We start from the raw sequence: 15350 nt of genomic DNA, 5'->3' as shown, positions 1-15350 counted from the left end.
ACAAGCCAAATTTGCTTCTAATTTTTTTCTTTCATTTCAATAATGGTTTAAAAGCTATAAGTTATAAACAATATTAAGTTATTCCCAGTGACAGAATGGTTTAAACAATCTATCCAAATCTAAAAATAGTTAATTGAATTTATAATTAATTATACTGAATGGTTCTTTATTCTTTAAAAATATTGTGAAAAGGTCTCTCTACTCAAATGGAAATTTGATTTATTCATTTGAGTCCTAGAATTCAAAGCTTATTAAACATGCCCCTCAAATAGAGAAAGATTAATAAATACTACTCAAGAAATTGCACTTTAGCATCTTCCTTAACAAAATATTTTGCAAAATTATTGAATAACAGCAAGTAATAAGTAAACAGTAAATAAATCTAGTAAATCTCAGAAGAGGATTCTAGGAAGGGTGCCTTTCTGAAGAATGAAAAGAATTTAGAACAATTGTTAACGTAGAAATAACAACTGCTTTGCAAGAAGAACAAATATTAGGTCCTCAACTTTTGATATTGGTTTGAACAATGACAAACTAGGTTTGCATTGTTGTCAAGGTAATAAGATGAACATGTCCATTTAGATATTAGAAGTCAAGTTTTACTTGAAAGATGAATCATGTCCACAATTTTATGTTGTGCCATAGAAATGGAGCCAGAATATAACTGCATACAATTTACTAAAACAAGCAATGAAAAAACATTTTTTTAAAAATAGCACAATCAAAAGATAAGAAAAAATCCAACAATAAACTGAATGGTAGAATGAGCAAAGAAGGACTATATTATTGATTTTCAGTTGATCTTTTATATATCCCAAAGATACAACTTTTTATGATAAAACCTAGTTTTCAATTATAGATTTGAAACTTCATCAATAAGCCTGTAAAGCCTGGTGGAATTGACCTTTATATATGACCTTCAGCCAGGTACCAAAGATTTAACCATTAAAATGATAGCATAGTATTGTACAGTAATATAGTATAGTTATAGTAATAGCATAGTAAACTTAACTGTATTGATGTTTGCAAAAGTAATTAGACTATGTACTTAAAAGTGCATATCCTCTATAGGTAATATACTATCAAATTAAACAAGCATGACCTAGTTTCCCCCTTTTATGATGATGATGATAATATACCTCTCTCTCTCTCTCTCTCTGTGTGTGTGTGTGTGTGTGTGTGTGTATCTATATATTAGATAGACAGGTAGGTAGGTAGGTAGGTAGGTAGGTAGGTAGATAGATAGATAGATAGATAGATAGATAGATAGATAGATAGATAGATAGATAGATAGATAGATAGATAGATAGATAGATATTCATAGGGCTGCCTTATTAATAAAAATGTTAATTGTTCTTTATAAAAAATCAGTTACAATTTTTACATTGTGGACTTACTCATAAATTAATATAATGATCTATTTTATTTCAGAATGGGAATACTGAGTTTGATAGCATTTAAAGAATTTTAAATTCATAGAATTTTACATTTATTATCCCAGATAAATGTTTAATTAAATTAAATCTTTCATTTAAAACTAATAAAATTAAAATTATTAAAATTACTTTTTTATTTAAAGGGATTAGCTAATAATAATAATCTGTTATTAATTGCAAAAGTAAATTGTATAATGTGTAGTTACAAACCCTTTGTAAACTGTACCTTACACATGGTGAAAAACATACGACTGTCTACTATACAGTATATTATGCAATCTTTTTCTTGGTTTATATTGAATTGAAGGAAAAATTAAGCTTCTGGAAAAGCTATATTATCAGGAATTTCACATCTAATTTAAGTTTCATGTGGACTGTAGTCCTGATAACAGTCATTCAAGCTGAATAAGTCAAATAAATATTGAAAAAAAATTCTATAACAAAAAGGAGATGATTTTTGAGAGGATTTCTGGTTGGCTTCGTGGCAGGAACAGTTGGAAAATAGCAGGGCTCCACCAAGCTCCGTGAAAACCAGCCGGCAACTGCTGCTGGAAGACCCTATGGGGTCCTAACCACCTTGGAGGGGTGGTGAAGAAAGGAGAAGTGCTTCATCGACTACAAGGAAAACCACAATTTCGTCGTTATGTCCAAAGAAAGCTCTCCTGGACAGCAGCAGGAACGGCGGCCATTTTGGCAAGTCAAAAGCTGTGAGAACCAGGACAATAAGATTTGTACTGGAGTGGCACAGGGACAGAGCATTGAGACTAGGTGAGACAACTTCCAACTTTTATGCTAGAGATTTAACTTTTATTTTATTTTATTTTAAAAAGGAGATATGTTAAATTTAGGAAAAATATCAGGCAACCTGAACTTAATTGAAAAATTATGAGACATGAAAAGTTATGTAAATAAAAACAACATTGGAAAGCCTCGATCCAGTACCAAAAACATTTATACACATGTGTACTTTTGAAAGAAGTCAGATGGACTGTCTTGTACACCAAAATAATAATCTGTATAGATTACTTTAGAGATCCTACCAAACTAGATACCTGTAAGTGATATAAAAATAAAACACCCCACTGAAAAAAATCCATCTTGGTAAAGCCATAGGAACCACATCTACTATCTTAATTTTTGTTCAAATTGGTCCAAATCTTTTTATAACTTTAGTTAATCCAACAGAAATATAGTATTGCTTGTTGTCTGGTTATATATTTTTTCCAATCTTTACACAAGTTCATTGGAGGTGATTTTAAGGATCATTGCAGAATAAGCCTTTTGAATACCCTTGCCAAAACATGTCCATAAGATCTGCTAGAAAATGACAAAAATGAGTAAGTAAATATTAGGTTTAATATTCATTGCAGGCTAGATTTAATAAGAAATATGTTGCTGTTGGATAGCAATTTATTGTGAGTGTACTCTACACATTTACTACTTGCCATCAAGAGTTTGTACATCTCTCAATTACTGAAAACAGATGCAAATTCTATATCTTAAATTGAATAGTTGAAGAAAGCACCCTTTCTTTTTGTTTTCTTCAATTGGTACTCAAAAGGTTCTATTGACTCTTTATGCTGCTATTTATATTATGCTGCTATTTATATTGACTCTTTATGCTGCTATTTATATTATGCTGCTATTTCATTATTTGCATGCGATTATTTTCTAAAATGGAATTTACAGAAAGGTCTATTTGTTTACAGAGTGGTGGCATTTTCCAAGATTATGGCCATTATAAATGGTTACTGAATAATTACAATGCCCAGTGCCAGCTGTACCTAACTGCATACTCATTTTGTGTCAGTAAAATCTGTATCAACCCACATATAAGCTATACTGAGAATTTTCATCTATTAGAAGCAATTGTGTTGTTTCGACTAGCAGAATAAAGAAAGAAGACAGGCTACAATTCTGTACTTTACATAATTTAATGCTAAATTAATGGATTACCTATCAGATTACCATCTCAGGATGCAATACCTTTTGGGTTTCACTGATGGTGCCAAATAGGGAAAATTATAATTAAGTATATTTCATCTAAATCACATGGTAAAATAGCAACATATTTACAGAAACAGACTTTCTTCTCTAAGAAACTTGTAAGATTTCAAATTATGCTGCCAGAATATATTGATAGCCACTGTAAGTGTATAGCATTTAACAATGCTTTCTTTATGTTTCTGCATCAGGTAAAATCCAGTACATTATGCAATACATTTCATAGTTTATTCTATACAATTCAAAGTTATGCTTTATTTTCTTTCCCAAAATTTTTATAAGATCAGCCAAGTGACTTCAGAATTAGGTGGCTGCTGGCTGAGGTTGATGACTTTCTTACCAGTAAAAAAGCTTTGTTTGCATTTAGCAATTAAAATGTTACATATTTTATATGACACATAACAGATGAAACAAACTGCTGTGTTCCTATAAATGGAAATGTTTCTATTTACAAAATGGGAAAGGGAACAATTAACTCTGTGTTAGAGTCCACTACATTACTCAGTCTGCTTCCGAATCCTCCAGAGCAGCTGTCACCAACTGGTAATCCGTGGACCATTGGTGGTCCGTGAGAAAATTTTGGTGGTCCACAGAAAAATTATTTGCATTTTTTAATATTGCACTAAATCAGGGGTCCTCAAACTTGGCCCCTGGGCCAGATACATGCAATGAACGTTTGTGTTACTGCAGAGAGTCTCCCCCTTCAGGGTTATTTTGTGTGGGTCAGAGGGAGGCAGAAATTCCAACTTGGGGTGTGTTTCAGCCTCCTAGTGCGGGGCTTTGGGCTAAGGCTGGAGGGAAGTGCTGCTGGTGGCAAAGAGCTGGAGGGTCTTATTCCAGTGGGACTGCCTCATGGCCTGGAACTGGCTGACCATCGCAGCCCGCTGAGCCTCCAAGCGCCAGTACCTGGCCTTGCACTCCTTCAGGTCTTCTGCTTGGAAAGCCTATGCTTGTAGTCCTGATTGAGGTGCTTCTGCTGAGCCTCCTTCTCGGTCAGATCCAATTTGAACTGAGCCAGCTGTTTTGCCAACTCTTTCTCATGGTGGCTGCTTAGCTCCAACAACTGCTTCCTGTTAGGGCCTAAGGAGCCTGGTGGGGGGGAGATGAGGAGGGGCTGGCAGGGGAGGGGTGAGTAGAAAGGTGCCCCTCAATGTGAGTGACATCAAGTTGACCATGCCCACCCAGTCACATGACCACCTAGCCATGCCCACCCAGCTGGTCATTAGGCAGATCATATTAGTGATCCGTGGGATTTAAAATTATGAATTTAGTGGTCCCTGAGATCCAAAAGGTTGGGGACCCCTGCTCCAGAGCATATTTTAAAATATAATTATGCAAAGGCAAAGACCATAATTTTGGCTTTCACTCAGAATATTATTTGTTAATGTATTAATACAATAGCTTTACTTTTATCTTTACTTCTGGCATTTTATATGTATTTATTTTTTGGATTAATATTAATGTGTGTATATAATTGATATATTATACTATTTATCTATCCAATCATCCATCTATCCATCCTTAATATTATCACATCTAATGGCCACAAACAATGAATATATACTGTGTTTCCCCAAAAATAAGATGCTGTCTTATATTTTTTTGAACCCTGAAATAAATGCTTGGCCTTATTGCTATGTGCTCAAAATCCCAATCGGGCATATTATCAGGGGATATCTTATTTTGGGGCAAACAGAGTAACAAGATAGTATCCTCCAATATTTAAAAATTAAAGGGATTACTATTTATTGTATTCCTTGGAATTGATCATGGCATTCATTTTTAGCAGATTACTTTTCACTTCCACAAAGGTTCAGAATGATGTATACAACCGTGAATTATTATTATAGTAAAAACCTTTTCTATTAAATAAAATATTTCAGTGACATATTGTAATAAAATACTACAACAACTCAGTACAAAACAATACAAAATGTTTGTGTTGACTAGATAAATAGTTACATTATAAGCTTAAATGGTGTGAAAAATTAGAATTAAAATGACCTGTTTCTGATGAAGATTTTTGGCGGGTATAAAATATTATGTTCGTAAAATGTGACCGGTAAATATTTAATTAATAACATGTATAGAATATTAATTTGCATGTATATTCAAAACAATATTATATAAAATTATTATATAATGTAACTATTATACAGATATAAATGTAAAGGAAAAAACAAACAAAATTAAACACAAATAATAGTTTGAATGCTTTTAATTTCACATTCATATTTATCTCTTGGTGAGATTTTGAAATATTTTCCCACACCAAAATTTATTGATGTTACAGAGCAATATTGACATTTCTGTGGCATTTTAAATATTGACACATCAAAATCTTGAACTGTTTTGAAATCATTTTAGATTCTTAGGAAAACTAATTACTAGAATATAAGAAGCTGCCTTACACTAAGTGAAGCCACTGGTTCATCTATACTGTCTATTTGGATTGGCAGCAAGTCCACAGGGTTTGAGGTAGGTTTCTCTCCATGAGCAGTAGAATGAGTAATAATGAAGAGTGAACCTGATATATTATGCATGCAAACCTTGTACACAGGTAAATGTACAGTTTGAATGCACACTCTTTGGTAAAAGCTTTAATATTCTATTCTTCCACTCTATTGCTATGTATAGTATTTTATTATTGTTTCTTAATAACCAGGTGTTAGAAAATATGGAGATATACTTTCAATAAGCCTGACATTTATACTAATTTCCACACTGCAATTACAAACTCTTTATCTGTTATTTTACACAGTTATTAAACTATATAATCATTCCTGCTATTCTACGGTTCATCTTGCTATTCTAAGGTTTCAATTCTTGCTGTCGCTAAGGTTCCTGCTATTCTGTGACTTCTCAAAACACATTAAAAGAAATGTTTGTAAATCAAGTTGCCCAATCAAGTTCAAAGATGTAAAATGTTTCACCTTTTCTCCTGGAAGCAACTAATGAGAATCTCTAAAAGCATTTTATTTACTCATTTCCTTTAAAAAAGAACTAGAAAAGTTCTCATTTCAATTATTGTCCAAATAGAAACCCTTCTAAGAGTATCACAACATATTCTGATAACTACATCTGATATTTTACTGGATCACTGAACATTTCTACAGATAACTAAACTGCCAACTAGTTTTAAACAATTGTTCAGTATTTGTAAGGCAGCTGAGCTGTTATTGTCCATTCTCTAAAAGCAAAAATAAATTTACATATGTAATAATAATATAATAATAATATCAGAGTTGGAAGGGACCTTGGAGGTCTTCTAGTCCAACACCCTGCCCAGGCAGGAAACCCTACACCATTTCAGACAAATGGCTATCCAACATTTTCTTAAAAATTTCCAGTGTTGGAGCATTTACAACTTCTGCAGGCAAGTTGTTCCACTGATTAATTGTTCTAACGGTCAGGAAATTTCTCCTTAGTTCTAAGTTGCATCTCTCCTTGATTAGTTTCCACCCATTGCTTCTTGTTCTACCCTCAGGTGCTTTGGAGAATAGTTTGACTCCCTCTTCTTTATGGCAACCCCTGAGATATTGGAACACTGCTATCATGTCTCCCCTAGTCCTTCCTAAGAATAGGATACATTAAGTATCTTAGCTATAGTAAAGATTACAATATCTATGTTACCGGGAAAATAACAACAGATGTGCAAAAGGCAATATAAATGGTCAGTTGGTCAACTGTCTTGGTTATTTTGTTAGATTCTCAGGAAGGAAAGAATTTGATAAGATCAGGATAAATTTTATTAATAAGATCATTTCAGGAGCCCACTATGGCAAAAACAGAGTATTGAAGCTATTAACAAGGAGTGATATATTTATTATGGCATAAAGTTTTATTTCATTTGTTTCCTAAACCATTATTGCTAGTTGTCACCTCTAGGATATATCAACATGGACACAGGCATAAAAATGAAGTGTAAGAAACCCACTATCTTCTGAAAGCCTTATCAATATGCAAAAGAATGGCAGTGCTCTACAAAGCAGAAACATCCATCTATCTGTACAAAGAGTGGCTAGAGCTCAGGTGGTCTTTCCCATCCTCCGCATGCAGAGGTAGCTCCAGTTTTTCTTCTCAGTATGTCCCAGGCTGGCCCATAGGCCTCACTGACACATGTCACATCCTTAAATGACAATATGGCCTGAAACATTTTCAAAGACTACAGATAGGAGGGTGCTATTTTAATGATACAGCCATTAACATAGCCATTCGGTAGAGTTTCGGATATAGGTAAATCCCAAACTCCAACACACCAGACAGGAGGATACTCTGCAGAGCCCGCTTCCTGCCCCTTCCCTACTTGAACCGAATTATGGCGTTTCAAAAAAGAACGAACGAAAACTTGTGCAAGGTTAAACTTGACATCTCCAGGCGCCCGGTCTGAATGCAATCGGTGTCCTCCGGACTTCACCGTCCCCTGAGGTTGTTGCCATGGGGAGCTGCAGTGCAGTCTGTGTGAGTGCGTGGAGAAAGGACCGGGGCCGGCCAAGGCGAGGAGAGGAGAGGGAAGAGATTCTGCGCCCTCTCGCCCTTCCCCTCTACAGCCTTCGGAAAAGGCGAGCCGAGAAGGGGCGACCACACAGCACAGACCTTGGACAGCAGCAGGAGCAGCTGCAGGCTGCGCGGTACGGCGGTTCCTCTCTCTGCTTGCACCTGTCGCCCGGCTCCCCTTCGCGATGCCCAGGCTCTTCTGGGGAAGGAGAAGGAAGGATGCCCTCCGTAGGGACGGAGCCCCCCCGCCCCCCGGGCAATGGATGAAGGAGCAGCAGGAGAAGCAGGCTGGCTTACCTCGCTCAGTCCCGGCGACAATGAACCTCGTCGACAGCGCTGTCGGAGCAACGCACCGCCCCTTCTCCGCCACCTCTGTACGGCGCAGCCACCCACCCTTGCCCCGCAGCCGATGGGTCGCTCAGTCCTGGGCGGGCGCGCGCTCGACTCCCTTCGCGAGACTGGCGGCGAATCCCCGCAAGGCAAGGCAACAGCTTGCGCTCGAGCCACTCCGCTCTTTCCCCCCTCCCGCCACGGACTGCTTTTGCGCTGAGGGAAAGGCTTACCACCACTGAGGCTGGAAGGGGGAGGAGCCAAGCGGAAGGAAGCCCGAGACATCCCCCTGGAGTGCGCATGCGCGCGGCAGCCACCGCGGCTGCCCCCCCCCCCCTTTCCTGCTTTCCAGTTCAAGCGCGGAGCTGCCAATCGGGAATGGCGTGGCGGGATGTTGTTGTCCCCTCCCCTCTTGTTCTCGTCTGGTCCAGACGCCAGTCTGAGGTGGCGCCTTTCTTCCTCGGGTGTGGATATCAACACATGCTCTTGAAGCCAAAGGCGGTCGCCTGCTTTGCAGGGACTCTTACGCTGAAGCGCCCGGGTGAAAATGAAGGTCTGTCCTTCTCTCGTCTCGGTAGGAAAAGTCTGGAGCTGTCCAGGAAAGAGAAGGAGCCTCCATGTTCAGGAAGCCGAATTAACCCCATGCCATGGGGCAGGGTCGGCAACGGATATTGGCTTGCGCGGGGTTCTTCTTGCTACTGCAGGAAAGCCACCGAAGGCTTCCTTAGGCGCACCGTTGCGCGGATTAGAGCCGCTCTTCTTCCCTGAAACGCGGGCTGGGTCCGTTGCCGCGGACTACAAAGTAAGGGGAGCGTTTTTGAGGTCCCATTCGTGAAACAGACACTCATTTTGTTCCTATATCTGCACCAAATTTATAGCTGTGGTTCTGGGCACGCCGATAAAGGGACCTTTTTCTAAGTGGATCTAGGTAGAGTAATGGGATTCATTGACCGAATAGTCTGAACAGCTACCGATGGGTACTTATTCAAAAACTGAATGACTTGGTGTTACTCAAAAGCATTGTAAGATTACAGTCTTAACATGAGTGTGTGCACCCATCTTTCCTGAAATTAATTCAAGAATAATATTACAAACCTTGAGAAAATGAGAGTTTTGGATGCTTTGAATTTTAGCTACATCAGAGTTCTATTAGGGCATATTACTGAACGGGGGCTGTTCAGATTGACAACGACAGAACATCTGGAAATCCTATATACACTTCTTTAGTGAATTATGTAACACTATATACGCACACACATACGCAGTATATACATGTATACCAAATGAAATAAATACTCTGAAAACTAATTCTGATAATAGTTTGTGACACGGGCAATCCCTTTCATTTACGTTGTACAGTATTTTCAGATTCTAATAATCCAATCTTTGTCTAGTTTGTTTATACATAATTATTGTTCTATTTGCAATTAAGAAAGCAACAGATGTCCTACTATTAAACCTAATACTAAACCATAAGCGATGTTTTACTCAACATCAAAAAAGTAATACTGAGACATATAAAATTTTCCTTTTTCCTATGTGAATTTGCTGATATAATAGTTTTTCCAGTAGAATTATTGATTACTGCTTAAAAGAATGCTGTAATAATCTTTAGAATCCAATTCTGAATATTACAGATTCTGAAAATTAAGCTGGTGTAGTTGTCAGTTTGCTTAATTTTAAAATGACAGTTCTCACTTGGATGGGTATTTCTTTAATTCTGAAATCTTTTAAATGAAAATCAATATTTAAAGCCTCCCTTGACTTAAGCTCTTGTACTGATTTCATGGGCCTGTCAGTGTAGTTTTACTTTAGGAGGATCAATGGAAGAAACACAATTAAATTATGTATGGTAGACAAAAATAAATACAAGGAAGTTCTGTCTCATAATAATGGAATTTAGAGTCACCCAATAAAATATTTTATAAAGTGCATTATACATTTATAGAATGAGATGCTCCAAAGTATTGTGATAGCTACTACATTAAATGGCTTTAAAGGGTATTCAATCAATTTTGGACAATAAGAATATCAATGGCTGCTCCTCAGAGTGAATACAGCTAAGGGGCAACAGAAGGACAAAGGTATGGCCTTAGCCTCCTGTATACACTTTAGATAGATTTTATGCCATTATGGGAAAGAGGCTAGGCTGGGTAAACTGGTCTGATTTTATGAGTTTATTTTACATACACACACATACACACAAATTTGTATGATATGTATTTTAGTGATTTGTCAGCTTGCAATGAAGCTAAAACATTTTAAAAATCACTGTAAACATTAGTATTTTGTATAAAAATTTGTGTCACTATATTACTTATTAGTCGTTGCCATAGAGGGCATGAAAAGTCACCATATAACCGTTTGCCAGAGTATACCTCACAAGCAACCTGCTATATGTAAGAGTTTTTCTTCCTATTAAATTAGCTTTGTTTTTTAAAAAGTAAAGGATTTTTTTTTACTTTTTTACTTAAAAATAGGAGTGGAAGGGAGACTGGCAGATGGTAAGGGAAGTGTTGCCAGGTCCATGAGTATCCATAGGAGCTGTGTAGTCTCCTCAAGGATATAAACTTTAATACTTTAAAGAGAATGTATTTATTTTAATGTTTAACTTTTGTGCTGGTCTGTAATTGTAATAAAGATTGATTCTGATTCTCCTCCTTCAGGAAAGTGTATAGTTTTTGATCAGCAAAAACACCATGGTCTTTCAGTAGACGGAGTCATGGTTTTGGAAACTACAGACTATATACGATCTTGTTTTTTAGTTTCCTTTAACAGCAGCAGACTAGAAATTTCACAGGACAATGAGCTCCACCCCTCAATAGCCTTCTGCCAATTGAACAGCAGAAATTTGAAACATTTAAAAAAGAGCAATGTACTGTGTCCAATTTTTTTAAAAAAAATTTTTTGTAATTGAGCAAGTTTGTAACTTTGTTTTTAATCAGTATGTGGTAGGATTATAGATGAAAAACTTAAAATGAAACTGGATTTTCCTAATAAAGGTAAAAGTGAGTTATTACTTTGTGATTGTTGCGGTCTATCTTTAATGGGCTATCTATTTATATAAGTAGATTACAAATTTTAGCTTTGAAATTCTTTCATGCAGTTAACATTTTCAGCTTTTTAAAAGTATTAAAATCATTCTGTTTTTCTGTCTTACATCAATTCTGAAAGTCTTACCACAGGCTGTAGTAAATGGTTTACTAGATGAGCACAATTCAGAGCATACTGATGATGTCTCCTCGAATGGTGAAGAAACATTTGCAACCAAATTGCCGAGCTCAGAGCTCTTACCAATAGCCCATCGTTTGCCATGTTATAAATTTAGAGGTGGATGCTGTAATTATAATAGGAGAAATGCCTTCTGATTTCTATCTATCTTTTAAATAAAGAACTGTTACTGTCCATTCCTTCATCCTAGAATTGTGGTAGAATAGAATTAAATAAATTGATTCCTTCTTGATTGATAAATGTTATTTAATTGTATCATGATTTAATGTATTTTTAAATATGCCTCAGAGGATTTCTAGTGCTATACATATTTAATCAGTAAGACTTCCTTCCAATAATGGCTACAATCCAAAGAATTTCATATTATATGATGTAAAGCTTTGTCTTCTCACAATCAAATAGCAAATCAGTTTAAACAGCACAAAGTATATTGCCATGTGAATCCTACTGTAATGTTAAAATATGGAGGAAGGAGATTTTTAAATAACTCTATCAGAGGTATCTCTGCAGTTTGTTTAAAAAAGATGTGTCAGTACTATTGGCATAACCATCATTTTACTTTCACATTATTTGATGATGGATAGACCTTGCATTCATATGAGATCAAATCTGGGTTGGTCACCAGGAGCCGAGTTTTCAGACTCATTTTGGATCATATTTTCTGGGAATTTCTCTCTACTGGAATATGTGCGTTGGGCTGTTTTGTGAGTCGCGTTTATGTGGTTCCTTCCTATTGGCTGATTGGTATGTTGATGTCTGGCAATTGGCTGTTGTTTCCTTGTACTGCCAAGCCCTTGGCTCCTAAGTATACTTGCCTTCATTCTTGCATATTCACTTGCCAGATTTACTATATAAATAAACTTTTTAAAATTGTTATCTATTTACATATTAATGCTGACATCGGACCTGAGAAAGGAAGGTTATTATATGTATGATGCTACCATTCTAATTTCTTTTATTATGTAAAATCTTATACGCACAAATAATGTGGTTTCTTAAGCTCATTACTTTCCTAAATGAAAACAAACATATGTGTCCCAGAATAATGTTGCAGGATCCAATCTGGGTTGGTCACCGCGACTAGAGGTTTAGTCTTCCGATCTTTCAGACTCGTGCTGGAGCCCAGCCTCAGGGAACTTTTTTCTATTGGAATTTGTGGAGAGAAGTTCCTGAAAGATAGGCTCCAGCACGAGTCTGACCCAGATTGGATCCTGCAACATTACTTCCCATAATGTTTGGCAGTAATACAGTGATAGGAAAACAATATGTGAAAAATGTCAATTATTTTAAAAAGTAGAAACTAACCAGAAAAGCCTACATGATATTACCATACAGTAGTCTGCTGTCTGCCCTGTTACCATAATTGTGTTTCGTATATGAATATCATGCTGTCTAATTTGAAATGAAATGCTGCAGCTGAATGCATCTGTCTTTAAGCTATTAAGAAAAAAAGAATTCCAGTACCCAACAAATTGTCAGATAATATAGATGAGCATGAGCATAGATAGACATGTAACTTTGATTAAAGAAAAAAAATCTTTTAAAAACTAAATTACTTTTAAGTTTTTATGTACTAATGATCATGTTTCTGAAAAAATCAAGAAATCTAGCCTTTCAGTGATCAGAGATAGAAGTTTCATAATTGGTGCAGCTCCCTTTTTCTTTCCATATACTGTAACTAGTTCTTTTGCTTTTATACAGTATCTATTGCCTATTTCTCATTTTTTGCCAGACACAAGGTATTTCTGCAAACCTTAATTTGCACTCCTAAGATAAGGGTAAAACTTGGTTAATACTTGATTGGGAGTTAGCAAAAAATATTAGGGTTGTAGGCTAGAATGGGAAGTTAAAATAACCTCAGGAAATGCAGTGGCAAATTAGTTCTATCCTGTTACCATGAGAATTGTGTACATGTGTCCATAAAGTAATCAGGAGTCAAACTTGACTTGAAGGAAGAGTTACTTGTTAAAGCTCTGAATAAATAAAAACAAACCTGTGAATAGAATAAGACATGCAGATTAAATATGTATAGGACAATTTCAAATAATCTCTATTAACAAAAATACTCCAATTGATAGTATTCCACCTTTAGCTAAATACCAGCAGTGATCTTTCCTAATCTTTGGAATATCCCACAGTGACCATATTACACAACTTCTGAAATTTTTGCACTGGCTGTCAATTTGTTTCAAGGTACAGTATAAGGTCTTACTAGTTTAAGACCCTGAACAGACTGAGCTCATGTCCCCTGATAAAGAGCTACTTCTGCAAGACTTCCACCACTCAGATGGAAACAGACAGATATAAATTAGAGGCCACCCAGCTTTCTAAGTGGAAGCCGCTTATAATGTTAAAAGCAGAAAAGTAGTATTAAAAAATTGTTTGGAAGCAAAGACACATTTAAATACCAGAACTGCAGAGGTTCAGCATCCAATGCCTGGAGGGTCTGATGCAGGGGTTAAATGTAAAATTTGTTGCTACTGGTTCTGTGGGCATGGCTTGGTGGAGGGGTAAAGTGACTGGGTGGGCATGGCCAACTTTTTTTTTTACTTTTAAAAGCATTTTTTTACAACCTCTTCAGTCGAAGAGGTTGTAAAAATGCTTTTAAAAGGTTCTGGAGATCAGGCAACTCAGCTGGGATCGCCAGAGGAGCCTTTTAAAAGCTTTTTCTTTACAACCTCTTCGGCCGAAGGGCTTGTAGAAAACATGCCTTTAAAGGGTTCTGATGATCCCAGCTGAGCCGCCCAATCATCTAAGGCTTTTTTTTTTTTACTTTTAGAAGCATTTTTTTGCCCAAAGAAAAAATGCTTTTAAAAGTAAAAAAAAAAAAAACCTCTGATGATTGCATGGATCAGCTGGGCGGGGGGGGGATTTTTGCTACCAGTTCTCTGAACCACCCACCACCATCGCTACTGGATTGGGCAATCCAGTCTGAACTGGGAGCATTTCACCCCTGGTCTGATAGAAGTTCAGTGAGTTTTTGAACAGTCTGAGAGTGGGAGTCTTATAACTTATCTGGAGAATCTGGCAGTCATTTGTGGTCAAGCTTTCTCCCTTGCTTGCCCTGTAGAACTCGCTTCCAGTAAAAATCCAACTGGCATATATTTGATTTTTAAAAAGACAGATCTCTCAATTGGCCTATCTTTATAATTTGTTTTAGCATGTTTAACCGTCTTGTCAAAATTATAATTAACTTTTTATTAGATTTCTTCTCAATAATTATATACTTTATATTTTAAAAAATGTTACTAGATTTTTGGCATCTTGTAAATTATGCAGGGGCTTTGGTAAATAGTAATTTTAAAAATCTAATAACTAAGCAACCATCAAATTTTGTACAGATTTTGTACATTTTCATGCAAGCAAGAGCAACTTAGTTCCAGATCTTGTTCTTTGCAAGGGGCTAGCTGTTAGGGTTTCTTAGAAGAAGAAAATACTAACAGTTTTATTTGCTAGTTTTTAGGATATAAAATATTTTTAACACTCTTTGTGCTCTATTAATTTGAAGCATATCACATTAAAATTTACAGTGCGTTGTTGTATGATTGCGCTTCAAGATATGTGTTGCACTAATACTGCCTGCTGGAGACATCCATAATAACCCAAAGTACAGATTCTTAGACAATTGGCAATTAGATCTAGAACAGATGAAATGCAATCTCAGTAAGCCTGACATTTCTTGTGTTTCTCATCTCAATTCTGAAATACAAGATATGAATGAAACACATGAAGTACCTCTCTGTGGCATATGATTTGTCACTATCAGAATCTCTAACATAATCACAAACAGTTTAAATTGTTGGGCAAAAGAAGAACCTTCATTCTTGCAAGTTAAATCATCTTGGGGAATGA

The 15350-nt window shown here is 36.3% G+C and overlaps 1 protein-coding gene across 1 annotated transcript in view; it reads right to left on the bottom strand.

The window, feature by feature from the left end:
• ADARB1 (adenosine deaminase RNA specific B1) overlaps positions 1–11245 on the bottom strand; it is a 91024-nt gene extending 79779 nt beyond the window's left edge. Inside the window, exon 1 of the mRNA XM_058182474.1 lies at positions 8235–11245. The gene's annotated coding sequence lies outside the window, so the exon portion shown is untranslated. The remainder of the gene's footprint in view (positions 1–8234) is intronic.
• Between the last annotated feature and the right edge of the window lie 4105 nt (positions 11246–15350).

The sequence above is a fragment of the Ahaetulla prasina genome, chromosome 1 (genome assembly GCF_028640845.1).
Source record: "Ahaetulla prasina isolate Xishuangbanna chromosome 1, ASM2864084v1, whole genome shotgun sequence".
NCBI classification, from domain to species: domain Eukaryota; kingdom Metazoa; phylum Chordata; class Lepidosauria; order Squamata; family Colubridae; genus Ahaetulla; species Ahaetulla prasina.
Note: the sequence above shows the minus strand (reverse complement) of the source record. Positions and strands in the feature narration are given on the sequence as shown.